Below are 21,198 nucleotides of genomic sequence, written 5' to 3'. Positions count from 1 at the left end.
AGGAAGGAAGGAAGAAAGAAAGAAAGAAAGAAAGAAAGAAAGAAAGAAAGAAAGAAAGAAAGAAAGAAAGAAAGAAAGAAAGAAAGAAAGAAAGAAAGATAGATGCAGGGAAGGTTACTACACAGATCTATCTGGGGCATATTGACTAAAATTTAAATACACATTTTTAAAAATAGATTATATGTGAAGTCGCATGCTAAAAATTTCATTTGTCATCTTTCATATCAACACTGGTTTTCACAATACCTCTTAACATTCTAACTTTCTTTAAGGTAGGTAAACTATCTCAACTCCACAAGTTCATATTGTTCACTCTCTGTAGTCTGAGATGCGTTTCTAATAGTTTAAGTAATACCATGTCACTTGCCAAGTGGAAAGACCCAGCAACTCCCTGCTAGTTCTTAGTATTCTACAAAGAGTGTTTATCTCAGGTTCCCTGTTGCTACTCTTATCTCATTGTGTACAATACATTGTGAACTTGAGTAACATTCCCTTTGCAAACTGTTGTATGATTGACTTCTTATCGTTTAATATAACATGAACAATGGCTTAGCATATCTTCTAATATTCGATCCACTCATATCTGTACTTACATACACAATTATAAAAGCCCTAATTTGTAGCTTTGGATGATCGACAAATTCTGACAGCAATTAAGATAATGCAGTCAATATTATGTCTAAAATTAGTGTGCATGAGATCTGAGTGGCAATCCTGGAGACATTTTATAAAAACCCATGGTATTGCTTTTTCCAAATTAGTGACTGGCTAAAATTCATTAGTTTCATATACTTAAGTGTTCCAAATGTTTGACATTATTGGATGAGTCATCTCAATATGACCAGCGTTTTATTTACTATGGCAAATAATTGGCACCAAAGGAAACTGTCAATCTATTGGACAGGAAGAAAAAGCATCATCTATTGATGATTATATTTTCTACCTCTATTGTATGTCTTTATATTAAAAATAAATGTATAGATCCCTTGAAGAAAGGGTTTAATATGCAGGCTAGAGCAGTTAGTGCACATGCAATGATTTTAGAAAGTGAAACTGACAAAAGAATTAGAGTTCTAGGGGAAGAATCATGTGAATCTTTATCTTTTCCTGCTTTATAACACTCAATCTTCTTTAGACAGAAGAAAATTAAACTTTAAGACATATAAAGTCCTATATGGAAACAAAAGTCAGCTCCTTTTACAATGAACACTTTTACCTTATTCCCATTTCACAATGTTAAATACAAAATTAAATTAACCATTTTCTCTTCATTGGTGCTCTAATGAACTGTTAACACTGCCGGGGTAATTTGTTACATGGTTTCGTATAAGCAACATTTTATTACTCCTACTTAAAACATAGTAATAATAGCAAGCCATTATACTTGCACAGCTACCACTTTCAGTAAAAAAAATCTCTAATTATGATACATGTTTTTTACAAATTCTCATATTATCTACAAAAGCAAGGAAATATGATAACAGCATATCATTGACTGAAGAGTTTGACAGTACTCTGTGTTCTTTGCATGAATGGATGACTTAATTAGTCTCATTTACTGCAATCCATTTAAATTGTTCCAAAATAGGAACACCCAGCTGATAGGTAGTGAACTGAGCCAAACAAGCATTGAGTCATATTATATACTATCACAGCACAAGGCTAAATAATGGGGCATGTATGTATACTGAATATGATTGTTGATATAGATGCTAAATTGTGCAGAGACAAATATTTTCCATTATTAAAATTCTTGTGTCGGCAATAGTAACAGAACATCAGTTTATCATGCTACTACATAGCAATATTATTAATATATTACCAATGTTTCTCTCTTCTCACTCCAGGTGTCTGTGGTTCTGTGTGTAAAAGGGACTTAGTTTATGCTAGTGTTCACTTTTAGAAATTAGAGGATGATAGTGGGTTTCAGTCCTTGACTTTCACCTTGTTTTAGACATTGTATCTTATTACCAGTCTCAGCGTATACTAGGCTCCCTAGTGTATGAGCTTCAAGGAATTTTTGTGTTTCTACCACCTGATTGCATCCAGATTGACATGGGGCATGAGGACTTAACCTCAACTTGGGAGACAAGCATTGAACCATCTTCCTAGGCATACTGCCCATATTTGATGTTAATGAAGTGAAAACTCAGTAAAATGAATTTAAAAATTGACAGCTAAAAATGTTTCACTTGGATATTTGGATATTGGATAAACTATACTATTAAGAATGTAAGTCTGTGGAGTAGTTCACTGGCAGAGATGGCTTAGCTGCTGCAAGATTCTGGGTTTCTCCCAACCACTACAACAAAATAACCGGCATTATAGAGATCATGGCATGGCCTAAGACATTTTAAAATGTTTCCTCCTTGTATGTTCCTGCCATGAATGTAATTATTCTTTTAAGAAAGAATATAAGAAGCATTTGGAATGAAAATAGTCCAACAATATACAGTTGTTCCATTTTGTACTTCTTCTGTCAATGTGATATTGAAATAATGAGAATCTTATGAAATCTTCACAGGAACAGCCCTGTGTTAGGAAAATAGAACACACTTGTATTTCTTTCCTGCGTAGACACTTGGTACCATGGCTTTGCTATGTTGGTAAGTCCATGCATAGTGAAAGTATTACTTTGCAGATTTACATTAAAGACCTACAAGTAAGGGTGATGGTTGCAATGGAAGGTGCTCAATTGTCCTGGGCATTTGAATGCTTTCCTGTTAGTGGTATTGTTTGTGAGGCTAGGTAGGTGCCCTTGTTGCAAGCAGTGTTCTCACTGGAGGTTTGCTTTGAGAGTTCAGTTTGCTCTCTGCGTTCTGCTTCCCATTTGCTGTCTAAAGTATGACCTTATAGTTTGATGTTCCAGCCCCTACCTGCCTGCTCGGAATCTACCCAGCTGGGATGGAGATGAAAGCATATCCCTCTGAAACTGCAAGCCCAAATTAACCTTCCTTTCCATAGGTTGCATTATTCATCATGTTTTACCACAGCAAATGTAAAATAACTAATACAATATGCATCAAGAATATGAAAAAATGCTTAGCATAAAAAATAATTAGGAAATTTCAAAACAAATCACACGACATCTTCATCCCAGTTAGTTTGACTATAATAAAACCCAAAAATAAAAATGTAGAAAAAAGTAAATTTTAGTGTGCTGCTGATAGACGCGTAAATTAGCACAGCTATTATGGCCGACATATGGAGATTCTTCACAAAATTAAAGTCAGAACTGCCACATGATCTGGCATACTGGGTAGGTGTTCAAAGGAAATTAAACCAATATGTCAAAGAGCTATCATTACCTTCGTATTTGTTGCAGCATTATCCACAACAGCCAAGTGTGAAAATGAACATAAGAATCCGTCATCCAATGAATAGGTAATAAAAATGTGAAATACTTTGTACAAATTTAATGCTGTTCATCTTTAAAGATGAACAAAGTCTGCTCATACTCTGCTAGGGATTACTGAGCTACTAAGTGACATGAGCCAGATATCCGAGGCTTAACACATTTGTTTGTCATCGTAGAGGTCCAGAGTGGACTGGGCTTACCAACGATCAGAGAGAGAATCTAGGGAGGGGAAATGGGAATTGTTTCGATAGAATTAAGTAAATTACAGTTCAGTAGGTATGAGGAGCTATGGTGTTTCTATTGCCCAGCAGCTTGTCTGCAAATTACAATGATGTGTGTTTCAAAAGACTGGAAGAGAGAAGTGTGAATGCTGTCAAAACAAAGAGAATCAATATTTGAGGAGATAGACAAATATTAGCTCATTTAATATTTACACAATGTATGCATGTGTCGAAACATCACAGAACACACAAATTAGCACACTCAATTTGTATTTTTATGAAGTAGTTAATAGAAACTTAACTTAAAGCAGAGTCAGAGAAAGAAATTATTTGGGGGGATTAGCAAGCAAATACAGATATTAGTGCAGAGTAAAATATAGAATAAGGTGAACATTGGTATGACAATTCTGGGTAGTTTATGAGGTATAACTACTTGAATACAACTAATTGTATAATATGATATCTCTGAGTGGATAAAAACACTACCACTTTTAAAGTTTCTGATTTAAAGCTCATTACAATACCTCCTCCACTTGATATTTAAGTTTTGTTATTTGATAGTGTTATTACTCAATAAAACACTAACTCTGAACAATGGAAATGATGACTAGAAACTTTAGAGAAAAATTACAATTTGACCAAAAAAATGAAGCTTAATATTTCAACTGTTGAGCCTTGAAACCTAATTTTTGTATGTATTAAACTTGTCATATAAGTTACAAGTTTATAGTCTTTGTCCTTACATGCATGTGAGTGCTACAAAAATGCAAATCATTGAAAGAATAATTAATAAAATGAAGTTTCAACTAGACGCTAATTGCATTGGTTGTAACTGTAGGATAGACCTTGCCCTCCTCAGCAGTCCCTCTGATGTATCTTCTGCTTCGAATCATAAAGCTCTTAAAATAATTCAGGACTCATTTCTAGGCTGCTAAATTCTGCTTTGTTTTTAACCATTGTATACAATTCCTTTTTTATATATAAATATCCAATTTTAAAATCTGAAACTGTGGTTTAAGACTTTCTCTAAATCATTTAATGTGGATGCATAATTTGTGTGTGTGTGTCACATGTAAAGTAGAATATTTCCTTTGTTCCTGTTTTGTTGTTCAAGCAGTAGGCTTTCCTTGCAATGCTCAAATAAGCCATGATTGTATGTTTATGAGTGTGTCTGACCTTTCAATGACTACGACTGAGGGACTGGCTAGCAGTATCTGGAACTTTTTTAAAGTAACAATGATACAAATAGCAGTAATGCAAAATACAGATGTTTTTGTTCCAGTAAGGCTACCGGCCTAGTAGCCAGTGGCCAACAGGAAGATATCACCAAAAAAGAAGGGCAGTAAGAACTGAGAGGTCTTACTAATTTTTAAGTAAAAAACAACCATGCAAAATGAGATTGAAAATGAACCATTTAGGAATAATGTATAGATGATGATGGATTTGCCATTACACGGTGTAAGATGAGAGAATTGAAGACACCTTCAGATGCCACGGCAAAGTTTCTCCAGCTTTCATACAGGACTGTATCAGGTACTAAATAAATGAAATGCAAATGAGCATGACAGATACGTTAATAATACTGACCTTGAAATAAATATATGCCTATTGTCATTTTGTAATTTAATTATAATTTAATTATTGTATTATACTACATAAAATAAACACATCTCAATTTATAAATCTTAAATTATTATAAAATATTTTTATCATATTTTTAAAGTAATGTCTGTTTCAACATTTTTTGACATTTCTAGTCTCTTGAATTCAAAATTAAATAAACAATAAATGGATAAGTCAGTGAATAGATATTAAACATGGATTAGAGCCATTAGTAGAAAATAATATTTGGATGCATAGTAGGATTGAAGTGTTTCCAGAGGAATACTCAAAATTCATCTCAATGAATTGTAGTTGCATATGTTGTAGTATCCTGGTGAGGGCAGCAAATGACTCATCTTGAAGCCATTTGCCTTGGCTTTAATTTTTCAAAAACTTAATTGGCAAATAATATGCATGTATATTTAAGGAGTACAAAATGTCATTTTGACATGCATGTTTTAGAATGGTACCAATAAACTGTATCTGTCACCTCACAAACATTTTTTTGGAAAAAATATTTAAATTACTAGGTTAGTAAGTTAGCAGTTCTATACTATGTAATGTGTTGTTCATAACTACAATCATCACACATGGCAAAACAATTCAGTCACGCTTCAGGGCTGGGGGAGATGTCGCGTCAGTTTAGGACGGTTTACATGCAGCCACGTGGACATGAGTTCACTAGATTTGCACTCAGATAAAAAGCCAATCAGGACTTCTGACTACCAAGCAAAGTGGGAGCCAGAGACAGATAAGGAGACAGACAGCGGGATATCTCCGTCTTGATTGCCACAAGCCAAGCTCAAAGTACATTGAGAGGTTTGATCTCAAAGGTTTAGACATGAACGCAGGGCACTCATGTGGTTGCCTAGCCACTACCTTCAGAAATGCACACATGTGCATTCATTACCCACTTCTATTTGGTCTATACCTCAAGTTTCTCCCTACCCTGTCATCACACAGCCCCAAATGCTGAGCACTCCTCTGTACATGTATGAGGAAAGCTCATCGTATTTGTGATTCTGCCCCTGATGTATTTCACTTAACATGATTTTATCTGAGTTCATTTACACTATCAAAAATGACAGAGTTTATTTCTTTTCAGAGGCTTTTATACTTTTAATAGTATTCTATTATGTTATGGTAGTGCTTATTAAATATTGTGTCACATTTTTATCCACATTTACTGATGGGTACAGAGATTATTTTCATACTTTAACTGTTGCAGATGATGCTCCCCGTGAACGAAGAATGCAGCTGCTTCTGCAATATATTATTTCATCTCCGTTGTATGCATACTCAAAAGTGAGTTGGCTAGATCATATGGCATTTTGGTTTTAGTATTTTTAGAATACTCCTTATGTTTAAAATGCAGAAGCACTACTATACAAACTTAAAGCTTTCATGAAATCAGGAAAGCAGATCATTAGTCCCAAGACAGTATTCCCAGACAAAGCAGCTGTAGCTTTCGTCTTTGCAATCACTTCTCCATCATTGTCTTCAAAATCATGAGCCATGCTCTTGAATTCAATGACAAATACTATGAGCTTTCCTCATAGAAGTACAGAGGAGTGCTCAGTATTTGGGGCTGTGTGATGACAGGTAGGGAGAAAGTAGAGATACAGGCCAAATAGAAGTGGGTAATGAATACACATGTGTGCATTTCTGAAGGTAGTGTTCTTTACCAGCACTTGCGTGCCACCAAAATACTCAGATGAATCCCAGAATCTACTAATACTACTCTAAATATTACAATACACCTGAAAATAAAATCTAGGAGGAATGTACATTCTGAGAGACATGGAAATATCACAATGGTTCAGATGTGGCATATATTGTTTATACTTTATTTTTGTTTCAGTACTTTGTCTCTAGCCTCAAGAAAATTGTGTATTTCTCAATACATTTAATTGACAAATGCTGTAGTAATTTCTGATAATTAGTAGATAAATAGGAGCCCATAGATTGCTTTAAATGATTTTATACACTTATTCACCAAAGCTCAATATATTTCTTACTCTCTAAGTGAGCTATAAACATGTAGATAGTTTAATTGGTAGCATTTCTTGGGCAGAGACCATATTGTTTTAGCATTATATACTATTTATTTCATACTTTGTTATATGAAAATACTATATAATCATTTCTTACAAACCATGGCAATATCATTTTATTGGTTTGAAGGTTATATAACAACTTGGTGTATATGAGAGTGGATTTTTGTATACTGTGGACTAATCAATTATTTAAATTCATCATTATTTTTATAATAAAAAAACACAATATAGTTTGATCATATTATTAACTCCACTACTATTTCCAGATCCCCCACACTACCCCAACTCCATGCTCTTTCTCTAAGTAACAAACTAAAACAAAAGACAAAACAAACAAAACTGACTAAAATTAATTGCAAATAAAAATGATGGAGTTTGGTTTGTGTTGGCCAACTATCCCTGGGCCTGGGGCCCTCCCCGGAGTGTGGATAATCAACCTAGTGTCACCCATTGGAAAACAATGTTTGTTCCTTGGCCAGCAGATATCAATTGTGACTAGGTGTTTTTCTAAGGCTAGGACTGCTCGCCTAAGTCTCTCTGCTAGGATTTTGAAATTAATTGTTGAACAACAGGAATGAAATAAAAAAAAAATCAAACAAGCATAAAAAAACTGAAACAATTAAATAAGATTCAGTAATACAGAAGCAAATTCAGGTAAAATTGGGGAAAAGAAATAAAAGGTTTCCAACTTGCATTTACTTTCCGCAATGACCAAAGTAGAAATGACTGAAGAATTGAAAGTTTGTCTCAACTCCCTTCTTTCTTGGTATCAACTTACCCGGTACTGTCTCCCCTCTACATTCATGGCATCCACAGCTACTTCAAGTTAAATACACAGAACTAAATTACAAACCACAAGATCTGAGATTGAGCCTTGGTACTCTTATGACAAACTATGAGAATGACTCTGGCAAATTGTCCTCTGACCTCTATGCGCACTGCGGCACTGGCACATGGGTAAACACACACGTCAGCTAAATAAGTTTAATTTTAGAAAGCCTAAGCTCAGCTCATTAAAGCTTTTATTGTGGTTTCCTACTTGTTCTGGAACTCTAACATGATTTTATCTTAATCAAAAAACAAAAAGAAACAAACAAAAACAAAAACAAAACAAACAAACAAACAAAAAAACCAACCTGTACTATTTCTGACTTAAAAATAGTTTGTAAACTCCAATTTTCTAGGTATACAAATGGACTTTGCTTAGCAAACTTTAATATTGTTTTCTAAAGTATTAGATACATAGTCAAAAACAAGTAACCTCGTAGAACATTTTGAAAACTAAACTGTATTGATTTGATTTATGGTTTTTAGTTTCTCTGTACATACCACCTCTCTTTAACTTGATGCATCCACAGGAGATCAGAGGTGTGGCACTATAGACATCCAAGCCTGACAGACAATTTTCAGGAGATGATCCTGAGATGTGTAGCATGTTTTAGAGTAACCTTGGGAATATTGTGAGATTCTATCTCAAGAAAATGTCTGAATTTTACATATTTACTAATTAATAAATATACAGATTAAAATTTATTTGGATATTAATTATCATTATTGCTTCCATTGTATCTGACATATTTTCCTACACTATGTTTTATATATCAGCTCTTGAGCAGTGAATACAACATAGATGTTTTTTAAATTCTGAACAGTTATAATTCACTCATTTTTTATCATAAATAAATATCTTATTTTCCTTTCCTATTTCTTGTTTTATATTTTATAGAAGCAAAATATTTTATATATGTCATGAAACATATTCCCTTGAATTCTTTCATACAATTAATAAATTTCCCTAGTTAATATATTTACTTCACATATGTCAGTTTTTGTAGGAAGATGTCATAAAACCTACATAGTAATTTTTAAGAATAAAATATATTATTCTGAAACATGATTACATTTCTGTAAGGAGAACATTTGAATTTATTCCCTCTTAAAAATTGGAAATATTCTATCATTAGAAATCTCTTGAAAGACCCTCTATAAGCTAATGTATCACTAGAAAAATATTTTTAAAAGAACTTTCAGATACCTATTTAAAACCTAGTTAACCTTCAATAAACTGTTTCTGAAGATGTTGTCATACGTGCTTCACCTACTTGTACAATGAAATAATGCAAATTTAATGTCAGTTACACTGTAGTTTTAAGATGGTTTTATTAGCGATATAAAGAATTCAAACATAGATTGATTCATTGCAAAAGAACTGTGAAACAGAAACAATCCATGCACATTTTTAGATAATAAAAAGATTAGCGTGTATTAAAACGGAAAGCTAAAGCATGTTAGTAACTAATATCAGCATTATACTTTACAATCTGAGCATGCCAATGTAATCTCACCAAAGGATCAAGCTAGAGGTGCTCTTAAACTTAATTCTGGAATAGCCCTTAAAATCTATGCTGTTCACCTGGCATATCTATCTAGATGAAAGACAATATTGAAAAAATATACTCTGATCTCAAGCTTTAGAAAATGTTTGATTTCTTAAGAAAAGTTTAGTTTTTGAACTATGACCTAATGCAACATATTAATTCTCTATAAATGACTTACACCCAAAGTTTGTTTGTCCATTAATCAACAAAAAACACACCACACATACACACACACACACACACACCACACCACACACACACACACACACACACACACACACACACACACACAAACCACACACACAAACACACCAAAAACAAAACAAACTGACTCTCATGTGAGTATCCATGGAGAGGGTGGTTTAAAAAGAAGAAAAAAGGAAGATGTCATTTGGTTATAAGGACAAAATGTGAGTTGCAGTAACTAGTAACATGCGCCAACATCTTTTTTTTTTTTTATAATTTGCTACTCTTATTGGCAAAATCTGAAATTAAACAAACAACCCTAACAGTAATTCTATGATTTTGACAAGCTGCAAGTACTTTTGCAAATATCAAATATAAGTTCGACATAAGCATGCTCAGTAAAACAGCAAAATGTTATTTTCTATTCTGTTGCAGAAACTGAAGCTTTTCTGTAGCTCAAGGGCAGTAATGTAAACACAAGAACATCCCTCGAAGGACCTCACGCCCTGCATAGTGGGTGCAAATGATATTTTCCAATTTTTTTCTCTCAAAATGTGTTTAGACTTTCCTGATATTTTGTTATCTTACTGTATGTATGTCCCATAAACTACCTCAAATCCGTTTTGGAACCAAACGTGCTATTAATTAATTGCTTAATTCTATGCAGCTGCACGGTGCCAGTCCCTCTGCCAGATATGGGGAATACAAAGATAAACACAACACAGTCCCATTGTGCAAGAGATTGAAAATTCAGCCACCGTGGCTCCTACTCTATGGCGTGTTTGACTATCGCATCTCTTCCACATTATCATATTTGATATACACACACGGGAAATTTTAAAAGTGAATTAGAAGTATGTTTACTCTTCCTGGGTACCGAATTGCAACAATTATTTTCTTTCACTAATAGATCCACTGGGAAGACCCAGTTAATGTGTAACAATGCCAAAGGGAAGAGAAGTATTTCCTGGGAGATAGGTGGAATTTTAGCAAGTCTGCTTTGAATTCTCTACTGTGTCACTGGATTTTAATTTTTTTTTATGAAGCAAATTTCTCCATCATGATCTATATCTGACAGTCAGATATTTGTATACATAATGGACTCATTCTACAAACAAAAGTCTAGATAGATATCAAAGGGAAAAGAATGACAAAAAACAGAGTAAGTGAGCAGAGTGGAGTTTGACGACGTTAAGAGAAAGCACATACGAAATTAGAATGTTGACTCTTCACGTATAAAAATAGTATAGATATGTAGCTGGAAAAGAGTATAATAACTATTTACTAAATAATAATTATACAGGTGTGTATGTACATAATTGGGTAATTATTCCTTCTATATTTCCTTATACTTAAACAAGGTCTATGTTTACATATCCTTCTTCTGTCTGTCATTGTTCCATTTATGTGTAGATAACTTGAAAATCAGCTGCAATACAAACTTACTGTTCTCTGGTTTGGCATCTTAAGCCTCAAACCTCCTGGTGAATGAGGTGTTCTTATTGCTCAATAGCAATCTTGAGAGATGGCACCAGCAGCAGTTTACTGATTTTGATGGTTACACACACCAATCCTGAGGGAAGACAGTGTACACTGTGCACACACAAACATAATTTGCAGTCTAGAGCTCAGAAAGCAGGAATCCAGGGAGGCAGGCACAGTAGCAATAGCAAGAAAATACTGGGATGTGAACTTTCTGCCTAAGAATGTTCCCTGGATCAGCATGCCGTTAAATGTGAAGGGAATAGCACATGGCTGATATAGATAGAGCACCTACCATCAGTGGTGGCCACATTGCTCTGGGTGAGTTTCAAACCTTGTAGGAGCCAAAGAACTCACAGACTGACTTCTATGATGTCACAAGGCTCAAAAGGCAGAAGGAATTTGAGGACTTGCTTTGTATCCATGACTCTATAATTTTTTTAAGTTTCCTCTATTACTGTAAATAATTATTAATGATTGTACCTAGAAGGGTAAAGTGTCTTCTGAAAAGAGTAGACCCACTTTTACAAAAATGTGGACTGATGCATGACCTTGGGAATAGGAAAGACTGCGGGGACAGTGGAGCAGTGAGTTTGAGTGAAGGGCTAAATATGATAGTGGTACATTAAAAATCAGTAATAAATTCATCCTTCTTATTCTGTATGGGTTCCTGGTAATAGTCCAAATCAAGAACAGAGACAGGAGAGTTGGCTGCTTCCTTTAACGCTAGTGGTGATTTCATTTCATAACAAAACTGAAAGTTGAAAGCGTTGTCACATGTAGAAAGTTAATGTGATAAGTACTTTGTGATTCTTTAAGGTTAATTTATGTTTTTCAAATTTCTGGTAATCTAGACAACAAAAATATCATACTTTTAAGATGAGTACTAACATTAAATATCTATGATAACATAAGATTTTAATTATTTTTTGTTACTCTGATAAAACACCAAAACTCCCTGGAGACCGATTCATGTTGGCTTAGAGTTCTACGAAGTCCATCATAGTTGGGCAGCTGGTCAGTGTCAGCAAATGTCAGGCATAACTGCAGGAGCAGGAAGTTGAGAATCTACATCCTTCCCATAATAAGGAGGCAGAGAGAGTGACCTGGAAGTACTCACAAAGCCTCCTCAAAGCCAGCCCAGGGATGTAGTTTCTCTAGCAACGCTACACCTCTGAGACCTCACAAACAGCACCACTAAGTGGGAAACAAGAGGACTTTTCTCATCAAACTGTTACACATGTATTGTGCAGTTTAATAGGCATCAATCTAAAGCAAAAGTTTTCATGATAAAACTTTTACATAATGATAAAATACATATAGAAAATATCAATTACAGATTCCATATAAGTACAAATAGGTCCCAAAATAGTTATATGTGCATAGTGCTATTTAAAATGTTTTCAAGTATTTATTAAATAATAATAGTGTTGCATTGGTGAGCATGGGGAGTGTGGAGGCAATAGGGGGTTTTCAAAGGGGAAACCAGGAAAGGGGATAACATTTGCAATGTAAATAATGAAAATATCTAATAACAATTATTATTATTGTGTTGACAATTCTGAAGTTAGAAAAACAATTTTTCTATAAAGATTCAGTGCTTAAATTAACAAGATCTGCTTCAAGTCCTATTTTATACACTCATATTTATTGGACATTGAATCAACACATTGTGTTCTTAACTAAATTATGTTACACAGTAAACTAAGCTTGGAAAAGCATAGGTTGGTAACAAACAATCACATATATAGTATGTATTATGCAAATCACTGTGATTCATAGAGAGAAACTTCCTCCTTTTAAATTTTATGAAATTAATGACTTTTCTATACTTACTTTAGAAAAACACTTTAGGATATTTCTGAGAAAAAAAATTTTCACATTGTTATTTGTCATTTCTAATTCTGTTCTATCTTAAAAGTCTAATTTTATTTCATACAGAGTAGATATACACATAAAATCATCTTCAGGATATAGACAAATAAAGCTCATGACTCTTAAATCAGAATATTCATTTATTTCTTGAAAACTGTGTTGCTAGAGGCTGGATAAATGGTTCAGCTCCTAAGAGGTCTTCCTTTTCATACTGAGGGTCCAAGGTCTGTTCTCAGTATTTTATCACAACCTCTAACATGGACTCCAGGGGTTCAAATGAACTATTCTGGTCTCTGCAGTTTACCTGAAAACACCTGGCATATAGTCATAGAGATAGTGCACACACCTATAAATGCATTATGTAATCTTCAAAGAGATATTACTAAGACATTGGTATAAAATAGGTTGGAATATTAAAAATACTCTATCATGTAAAATTGTGTCATGGACATGGAACTTCCATTTTTAGCTGTCAATCTTATTGATCACCTTCGACTGCCATTTAGCTACTAATGCTGTCGTTTATTAAGGAGACATTCATCAAGAGGCATATGAAAGAGTAGAGGGTCAAAGAGGCAGTACTGCAAAGAGTTTGCCTCAGGGTGTTTTTTTTTTTCCTGATTGACTTAAGCAAAATTGTCTCTTTTAAAGACATTTCTTTCTACATAGATTAGGACAGCAGTTTCAATGGCTTTTGATTGACACATTTGCAAATGCTGAAGTCCTGAAAACTGAAGTAAAATTTGTAGAAGCAAGAGGCTGCATTTGGTTGATTTCCTCTGAGATATCCCACTGGGACTTGACATTTGATTTTGATTTTTCGAGACCACCTCTGTGACAAAATGTCATCAGCTATCTCCTAATGCTAGAGACATATTTCCTTTGGCAGTGGGGACTATTTCACCAAATGCAAAAGACCAATTTCATGTGACAGTAGTGACTATTTCATCAGGTAGTTCACAAGGAATAGCATGAGTCATGAATATATGAATAATCTAGGGTATGGTCAATAAGAACAAAACACTTATTCTCAGAGGGGGGAATTATCACTTGTAAGAGTAACCATTGCAGATCATCAGAGAACACAATGATGTGTTCCTCCCAGAGTCACAGCAAGTAAGCAGAGAGTGCATCTCTCACACAAAGTTTTTATGTACGATGGGTTAAGAAAAATGTGCAAATAGGCTACTGTGTTCAGAAATGATAACTTGTGTGTTATACAGGCACACATGTATAGCACATATATTATATACAAAATTATATATTCGTTTACCTTCATTTTGAAGACATATACTTGCTTTAAGTAGAAGCAATTGTTTTCTAAGAAAAGGCAAAATGTGGCTGGTAGAAAACCCACAAGTCATATATTACTAATAATGATATAATGAATTATTTGAGTTTTTAAAAGTTTCTTCACATCATCTTTTACAAAATGATTACAATTTTGAAAATATCAAACCTGTTATTTATTATCACGACACACTTTTAGATTTAAGAAAAAGTAAATAAATGACAATATCAAGGAAGATTATAGAAAATATGTACCTTTTAATTAATATTAACACACTAATTTCTAATTTGTAGAGAATATTTTGAAATTAATATTACAAGTTTGACAAATTTAAGATAATAAAGTAGTATTAAATGTTGGTTTGAATGTCTGGGGAACTGAGAAACCTCTGAGTGAAGCTAGTTTTTATTTGGTAGAGGAAATTATATTGTATCAGCAGGCTATGACTGGCCTATTCTGAAATCATCCATTTGAAATCATGCATCTGGTTCAGCAGCCTTTTGTTAGAGTGGCATCATGAGCAGCCAAAGAGGAAATGCAAGTACCAAAGTCTGAAAGCAGCTATAAATGACAGTGGCAGACATGAACTCTGTTAGAGACAGTTATTGCAAATTGTCAGTGCCTCATGTTCCTGGAGGTATCAATATGTGCTAGGACAAGTCAATAAAATCGTTTAAGCACTGGGGAATTTCCTTTGTTTCTGCATTTGGCATTATGGGGAATTCTACCATGCATATTAAAATCACATATTTCCTCAATTAATTGATATCATTGTCATGTGACTACTTTTGTGTCTGCCTTACTCATAATTTTAAAATTAAGTTAGCAACATTTGCACGCTGTGGTTTCCAGTTAGACATAGAGTGCTTTTAGTCAAAAACCAAACAATACAAATTAGTGAAAATTACAAATTAACATACTCAATTAAAGTGAGCTTATCTAGATTGAGAGAATAGGAAATAAATTATGAATCCCACAACCTTTACTCTTTATTGTTTAAGATTTTATACAGTCATATTCTGTGTTTTGATCCAATCCACCTTCTGATCCCTTTCCCACTGTTTGTTCCACTCTCTTTCACCACTTTGTTCTCTCTGATTCTTTGGCTCTGTTTATGAACCCATTGAATCTACCCAGCGTTCCCTGTTTGCTTTGTAGCAATTTTGTCCAGCAGAAAAGCTTTGGAGGAAAGTTTAAGACATATTGTTCTAAGGAGAAGTGAAAACATTCAGTCTTGCAAGAAATGCTTGCTAAGATGTAGTATATTTAAAATGATGAAACATTCCATGTCACAATGAGGCTTCTTAAGACATATAACATTGTTACCAGAAGCAAAATATTACACCCTCCTGGTATTCTCTTTAGCTTTAGGAAGTAAACAGCTCAAAGACTTCAGGAAGTTCCTAAAACTGATCAGATTGAATAGGTCTTTTCTTTCAAGAATACATAAGTACTTGGGTTTCCTGAGAGATAACCTCAGAGTAGATGAGGCAAAGAGGCCAGAAGACTCTCTGAACAACTGAGTAGGAAAAACCTAAATGTGAAAAAGACACAGTCCAAACTCTAGCACTGCCTGCAAAGAGCAATGTGCTTCAGGTTTTCTGCTCTTCTGAGACACCATCTATGCTGTGGCAGACTTTTGGTAATCTGTTTGTCTTTGAGTCATTTGATCTCTTCTAAGCAACCTCTTATGCATACTCTTGTGCTGATGGACATTTGATTTCCTTGCTACCTTTACTTTGGTCTGATGCTGAGACTTTTTCTAAGGAAAGTCTACATTTCTTCATATTCCTGGTGCAGTGCCACATGGAACTGTCTGACATAGGTGCAGTACCATCTTATCCTTGAAGAGAATGGTCTGCTTAGTAGCATTCATGATTACCTGCCTCCATCTATGCAGCATTGTCTTGATCTTGTATATTTCTTAAAAATTTAGGCATAGCTATTGAAAGCTCTTCTTTCTTTCTTTCTTTCTTTCTTTCTTTCTTTCTTTCTTTCTTTCTTTCTTTCTTCCTTCCTTCCTTCCTTCCTTCCTTCCTTCCTTCCTCCCNCCTCCCTCCCTCCCTCCCTCCCTCTCTCTCTCTCTCTCTCTCTTTCTTTCTTTCTTTCTTTCTTTCTTTTCTCTCTTTTTGTTTTTTTTCAAGACAGGGTTTCTCTGTGTAGCCCTGGCTGTCCTGGAACTCACTTTGTAGACTAGACTGGACTCAAACTCAGAAATTCGCCTGCCTCTGCTTCCCAAGTTCATGGGTTTTTTTGTTTGTTTGTTTGTTTGTTTGGTTTGGTTTGTTTTTTTGTTTGTTTGTTTTTTGTTTGTTTGTTTGTTTTTTTGTTTGTTTGTTTGTTTGTTTGCTTGCTTGCTTGTTTCAAGACAGGGTTTCTCCGTATAGCCCTGACTGTCCTGGAACTCACTCTGTAGACCAGGCTGGCCCATGTTTCATTTTTTAAACTCTTCAAATATATTGCATTTTATATATAGACACAGATCTTGCAGTATTAAATAAGCTTATAATATAATCACTTAACAATATTTATACAGAATTTTAAAATAACCATTTCATCTGACTAGGTCAATGCATTTAATTCATAAAGTTAGTAGGCATGTCTGAAGTGTAATTGTAGTAATGATAAAAATAATAAAAGGCATAAAAGAAAGCTTATTTTATTCTTATGGATGCAAGAATGGTTCTTGTTACATGAATACAGAGAATGTTGAATTCCAGTATCTTTGTGGAGGAAGGAAGTTATGAGTTGAAATGAGAAAACATACTCTAGTCCTTAAAATTTATCTCTCTTTATCACTTAATATCCCTCTTTCTTAGTTTTCATGCATCCATTTCTGTGCCTTTTTAAAAATCTCCTATGTTTTCCAACATATATTAACTTACAAGCAGCTTTCTTTTTCTTATATTTGTGTGCATGTGAATGTGTGTGTGTGTAATTTTATGTATATACAAAATTATATATAACATTTTATTTATATAAATTATTTTATTTACATTCCACCTGCTGCCCCCTTCCAGTTCCCTCTCCCACAGTTCCAGTTCCTTATCTGATTCCTCCTCCCCCTTGCCTCAGAGAGGGTGCCACCCCCCACCCCCACCCCCACACACGTTTCCCTTCCCTGGGGCCTCAAGTGTCTCAGGGATTGGGCTCATATTCTCCCACTGAGGCCAGACAGGGCAGTTCCGTGCTATGTATGTTCCTGGGGCCTCGGACCAACCAGTATAGACCAACCAGTACATGCTGCCTGGTTGGTGTCTCAGCCTCTGCAAACTCCTCAGGCTCTGGTCCGGGTTAGTTGAGACTGTTGGTTCTCCTATGGAGTCACCCTCACCTTCAGCTTTTAACATCATTTCCCTAATTCATCCAGTCAAGTGTAAGCATCTGCATCTGTCTCAGTCTGGTAGTGTCTCTCAGAGGACAGCCATGCTAGGCTCCTGTCTTTAAGCACATCATAGCACCAGTAATGTTGTCAAGGCTTGGTGCCCACAGCTCTGCCTTGAGGTACATCACAAGTTGGTCCAGTCACTGGAAAGCCTTTCCTTCAGTCTCTTGTCTATTTTGTCCCTTCAGTTTTTAGGTTCGAAAATTTGAATGTGGGTTAGTAACTGACATCCTTCCACATTAGTCCCCATCTCGCTATTGGAGGTGGACTCTTCAAGTTTCCACCCCCTACTACTGAGCATTTTGGCTAAGTTCAACCCCAGTGAGTCCTGAGAACCTCTCACCTCCCAGCTCTCTGACTACCAGAGACTGCATATTTCCATTCATTCTCCTGGCCCTCTGGACTTTGCTCCTACCCCCTGCCCCTCGATCCCATACCTAATCCTGCTCTTCTTTTCCCCTCCTCCTCTCTTTTCCCACCCAAGTTCCTCCCTCTCTCTGCCTCCCATGATTATTTTTCACCTTCTACGTAGGATAGAAGTATCATCGCATGGGCCTTCCTACTTGTTAAACTCCCTGGGGTCTGTGAGTTGTACCCTAGTGAGAACATGTTATGTGTGTCCTTTTGGGACTGGGTTACCACTAGTACGATTATATTTTCTAGTTCTATCCATTTTGCCTGCAAAATTCATGATGTCCTCGTTTTAAATCCACATACCTATGGACACTTTATCTTTGACAAAGAAGCCAAAAGCATACAGTGAAAAAAAGAAAGCATCTTCAATATGTGGTGCTTGTCTAACTGGCAGTCTGTATGTAGAAAAATGAAAATAGAGTTATCCTTATTTCCTTATATAAAGCTCAAATCAAAGTACATCAAAGACATCAAAATAAGAACCGATACACCAAATCTAACATAAAAAAGTGGGAAAGACCACCAAACTCATTGGCACAGGGGAAACTTTCCTGAACAGGTCACCAACAGCTCAGAATCTTAAGATCAACAATCGATAGATGGGACCTCATGAGACTGAAAAGCTTCTGTAAGACAAAGGGCACTAACAGTAGGACAAATAGATTGGGAAAAATGTTCACTAACTCCACATCCAGTAGAGGGCTAATATAAGAAATACATAAAAAACTCAAGAATCGGAATGGCTACAGTCAAAATCTCAGGTGACAGCAAATGCTAGAGAGAATGTGGAGAAAGAGGAACACTCTTCCATTGCTGCTGGGATTGCAAACTGGTATAACTACTCTGGATATCAATCTGGCTGTTCATCAGAAAATTGGTAATAGTTTTAATTGAAGACCATGTATGTAACTCCTAAGCATATACCCAGGATATGCCCCACCATACTACAAGGACATGTGTTCCACTGTGTTCATAGCAGCCTTACTGGTAATAATCAGAAACTGGAAACAACCCACATGTCCCACAACAGAAGAATGAATTTTCTAAAAAGTGATTCATTTACTCATCATAATACCATTTAGCTTCCTTACTTTTTGAGCTTTAAGATTTCGTTTTGATAATTCAAATTATATCTGATATTGTCTTTTATATTTTGACAAATATTCTTCATTAACTTAAATAAATTAACATGATTACTATCTTAGTGCAATATATTTTTTTAAAGTCATGAATTATGGTACTAGATAGATGTTAAGAGTGCTGTTGCTCTTGCAGTGCTCCCAGGATTGACTCACTACCATTGAAAACACCAATTACAGGAATTCAACATCCTGTTCTGACTTCTTAAGCATCTAAACATACATGTGGCACACTGACATAAATTCAGCCAAAACATTCATGAACATATAAAAGTAAATAAAACAATATTTTTTAAAATCACAAATTATTAAATTTCTAAAGTTATTTTGAATGTTCTGCCCCATTCCCTCTCAAATTCATGACCTGTTTCTTAATTATCTAAATTATGATTCAGCTTTGTTATCTTATGGTTCTGCTTGATAAACTAGATAAAAGATTTGCCTAAAATTAGTTAAGACATATTCTATTTCTATGATTAGAATATATCTTGTACTTAATTTCCATATATATATATATATATATACCTTGATTATTTTAATAACTATTTATTTTGAAAATTTAGAGAATATTTCATAATTAAATTATTCTCAGTGTGATAAATGAGGAATTCTTCTTATATTCTATTGGAAAGGGGAGGAATAAGTAAATAATTAAAAAGAATAAGGGACAGAAATGTTGTTTGAGTGAAATAGACAAGGAGTAGAAATCATTTTTGTTATGTATGCAAATATTATTTCAAACTGTAATAATTGTTTCAATTTACTGAGAAGAAAATGAGCCAAATTAAGGTTAAATTTCATATGATGCAAATATGATGCAAGTATGATGCAAAAATATTGAAATAGATAAGCATTTGTTATATATATACATGCATATATTTTGAATTTTGTTAAAGAATACTTGCTATGAGATAAGAAACACTATTTTTCTTTTTTCTTTTTTTTCTTTTTTCTTTTCTTTTTTTTTTTTTTTTTTTGGAGACAGGGTTTCTCTGTGTAGCCCTGGCTGTCCTGGAACTCACTCTGTAGACCAGGCTGGGCTCAAACTTAGAAATCTGCCTGCCTCTGCCTCCCGAGTGCTGGGATTAAAGGCGTGTGCCACCAATCCCCAGAAGAAATAATTTTATAAAATATTTTAATTAGAAAGATAGTGATTTTGGAATGTTATACATCAGCATCATATTAATAGCATTTTAATTCTACTTTCTCCCTCTAACTCTACTTATTCTGTCTCATTCTGTCTCAAATTCATGACCTGTCTCTTAATTGTTGTTATACACATACACACACTACATACACACACTATAAACATACACTTACATGCACTACACATAGACATACACACACACGCACAAACCACACATACAGGAGTCTTTATACTTATTTTTTATGTGTTTAGGTGTTCAGGGCTGACTTCTTCAGATTGATTAATATCAAGAGTCTTTTCACTGGAGAAGACTTCCCTTCCAGAACCCATCTTGCTTACTTGTTGAGTCTAATGGTCATGCCAAGCTGAGCACCCTGGTAGACTAGGCAAACCTATAGTCTTCTCCTACCTCTCTGCCCACCTTCTTCAGACCTGAGGCTCCTTAACCATACAGACCTGCAGATCCACAATCATACAGCCAAATGATACCTATCAGAGGCCTGCCACACCAGAACCACAGAAGTCAATCCCCAACTCCCAATACCTACGACAGCAAGAAACATCCAGGAAACACAGTCATCCAGATAGCTAGAGGCCCTCAGATGCTGAGAAAGCATTTGACAAAATCCAACACCCATTCATGATAAAAATCTTGGAAAGTTC

This window comes from Mus caroli, chromosome 14, assembly GCF_900094665.2.
Source record: "Mus caroli chromosome 14, CAROLI_EIJ_v1.1, whole genome shotgun sequence".
Taxonomy (NCBI): Eukaryota; Metazoa; Chordata; class Mammalia; order Rodentia; family Muridae; genus Mus; species Mus caroli.
Note: the sequence above shows the minus strand (reverse complement) of the source record.